This window comes from Chenopodium album, chromosome 14 (genome assembly GCF_948465745.1).
Source record: "Chenopodium album chromosome 14, dcCheAlbu1.1, whole genome shotgun sequence".
Taxonomy (NCBI): Eukaryota; Viridiplantae; Streptophyta; class Magnoliopsida; order Caryophyllales; family Amaranthaceae; genus Chenopodium; species Chenopodium album.
The window spans coordinates 25,316,223-25,319,368 of NC_137847.1; the positions used below are offsets into that span (position 1 = coordinate 25,316,223).

Consider the following 3,146-nt stretch of genomic DNA (forward strand, 5'->3'; position numbering starts at 1 on the left):
GGTTTCTTAGAAATATTCATTTACATTAGGTTTAATGTGGAACAAGATTATGTTTGATTATGGTTTGATGATTTGGTGGGTATGTTGTGGTTATGTAGGTGATATGACTATTTTATATAGTGATTTACCCCCATCCCTTGGTCATAATTAGGAATATTTTTAGCTCTTTAGAGCCACTTTTATTACTAATACTTCCTCCGTTTCTTTTTAGTTGACACGTTTCTTTAGTTACGTTTGCCAATGTACAAATTCAATCATTAATATCTTTAATTACCGATAAGCAATACAAAAAGTTGATATTTTGAAAATATACATTGCGCCGAATCTAACAAGATTACTTGACTATATTTTTCTTCACATATGAATCACAAAACATGGTCAAAGGGAGATGTATGAATAGTGCTAAAGTCAAAACGTGTCAACTAATAAAAAATGGAGGTAGTATGTGTTTTCTAGTGTTTTCGTAATTTTGGTATTATTTTATAGGAAATTACTTATTTTGAGCATTTTCCCAGATTTATTTGGAGCTACTATGAGCATTAGAGAATCACGATCGTCTTTCGAAACCCAAGGTCGGTTAGAATCATCAAACTGGTGATTAAGGGCTCAAAATAGAAGGAATGTGGCAATGGACCGAGTGATTAAAGCCCCAAGGAGGAAGTCCGGAATGGGCTAAGATTTGTAGCCCAATCGAAGTCCAAAGCTTGCCCATGAGCTCCGCCCGACTAGATGGAGGCTCGCCCGAGCGCACCCGACCGGGCGGGGAAGGAGAGTGAAGAAGTCTCGCGCCCTATGTTGAGCCCGACCGGGCGCGAGAGAAGCTATCCCTCAAGAAAAGGTAGGCCCGGCCGGGCGAGATGGCGCCGGATCGGGCGCGTGATTTGGAGAAGTATTTTTGACGATTTTACTTAGGGTTCATTTGGCATCACCGTGGTTCTGTTTTTTGGTTTTTTGTTTTTTAAAAGTATATTATATATGTCACATAATGAATCAAAAATTATTTAGACTTATTAAAATCATGATAATTTTAAAAACTGACAACAGAAAAGTGGAAACACCTTTTTCTTGTTTCCTATTTTTGGTTTTTAGTTTTAAAAAAAAATAGGAAACTAAAAACCAAAAATGATGCCAAACAAGCCCTTAGTTTCTAATTAGGATTTTAAGCTTTTGTTTAAATACGTTTTGTTTAGTTTGAGACGATTATCTCTTTCATTAGCAAAAACTCTCATACTTAGTTTTTAAGCTTAGACTTTTCTCTTGTTTCTCTCTCTACAACTCTTGATTTATACAATTCATTATTTCTGCTAATTTTGGTAACAATTTCTTCCCTTTTTATTTTCAGTACTTTAATTGCTTTGATTCATCATGTCTTGTTTAATTGCTTTGTTTAGTTTAGATTTAATTACTTGTGAGTAGATTATTTTCTAGGGTTGTGGGGATCCATAAATAATATGAAGGGGTAATTTATTATTGTTGATTGTCAATGCTTGATTAATTTCCTATTAATCGATCTAATGTTATGCAATTAGATTAGGCCTGGTTTAATTGTATGAGTTATGCAATATTGATTCGAGATTCGAGAAATGAGAATTGATGTTTAGGCTTAGTTTCAATAGGCAGGTTAATTTATAAATGGTTAAGTCAAGATTCGAGAGATGCGATTTAATACCGGCATATTAATGCTGTGATTGTAATACGTAGCGAAAGCCCTTTATGATCTGATAAATTATTGCATTGGTGATGGATTATTATGTTTTACCCTGAAATATTATTTATTTGTGAACCTATACCCTAGGCTTTTATTTATCGATTTCTCTCTACTTTTATCTCCCTTAGTTTAATTCATCATATCTATAATTTAGTTATTTAATAATAGATTATTTTAATTAATTAGGAGTAGAAAGACTTGTTTCCCTGTGGACTCGACCCTACTTCCCTATCTGCTTTAGCTAGCGGACTTAGGAATTATTTTTGATCAGGTAATACGACTTTAGCCTGTCAAAATTTGGCATCGTTGCCGGGGAAAAAGTTTTATTTTTTATTTCTAATTGTTTTATTTTCTCTCATCTTAGAGAACGTAAGTTCTTTAGGACAAATTTCTCATATTTGTTTGTTTAGTTATGTGTTTATGCCCAGGGGTTCTAGATCAGGTTACATTCCATTCTATCCTTAAATCGAAAGATCTTTTCATAGACAGAAGAACTTTTCCAGACAGATACAAGCTTCTTCCAAGGGTAATACACCTTTAGAACCCCCATCTGATTCCAGCGATTCGGAAGTTTCTTCAGAACCAGAATAAGAGATGACGGCACCACCACCCCCTCCACCTCGCAAGCTTAGCGATTATTCGCAACCATCCCTACAAAATTTTCCTTATCTTGCTCCTACACCTAATCTTGAGGGAGTGGAATTTGAGATTAAACTCCAGTTTATTACTATGATTGAAAGGAAGCAATTCAACGGAGCTAAGGGTAAAGATCCAAATATTCATATTTTAGATTTTTGTCAGTATTGCAATACTATTAGGCAAGCTGAGGTCACTCAAGACCAAATCAGGGAGATTCTTTTTCCCTTTTCTTTGTGTGGTAAAGCTAAATTGTGGTATAATGGATTGAATAGAACTGCACTTGGTATTACTGACTGGGATACCCTTACTTTTAATTTCTATAATAAATATTACCTGCAGAGAGGACAACTTTATTAAGAAGTTCAATCCAAAATTTTGCCCAAGAAGCTGATGAAAGTCTATATGATGCTTGGGAGAGATTTAAGGATTTGCAAAGGGAATGTCCCCATCATAGATTAGTGCAACGGCAGATAATCCAAGCCTTTTACAATGGGCTTGGAAATTCATCTAGATCAATCCTTGACTCAACAGCTAATGGAAGATTTATGAATCTTCAAGTAGATCTAGCAGGAACAATTATCGAAGAGATGGAAATTCACAATTCCCAATACGGGAATCCTAGAGGCTTTGCAAACAAAGGCAAACATAGTGTCGATTCCGTATCCTTTTTGCAAGCTCAATTAACTTTTTTTTGTCAGAAATTAGATAACCTTAGTGCTGTTTATCCTGCTTCTGTAGCTAATACTTCCGCTGTCAATAATACTAATGAAGCTTTTTGTGAAATTGTGGAATTGTAGGT

The 3,146-nt window shown here is 35.0% G+C and overlaps 1 non-coding gene across 1 annotated transcript; it reads right to left on the minus strand.

The window, feature by feature from the left end:
- Positions 1 to 2,699: 2,699 nt before the first annotated feature.
- Positions 2,700 to 2,804, minus strand: LOC145580340 (small nucleolar RNA R71). The gene has a single exon (XR_014099405.1). It is a non-coding gene; the product is annotated as a small nucleolar RNA R71 (small nucleolar RNA).
- Between the last annotated feature and the right edge of the window lie 342 nt (positions 2,805 to 3,146).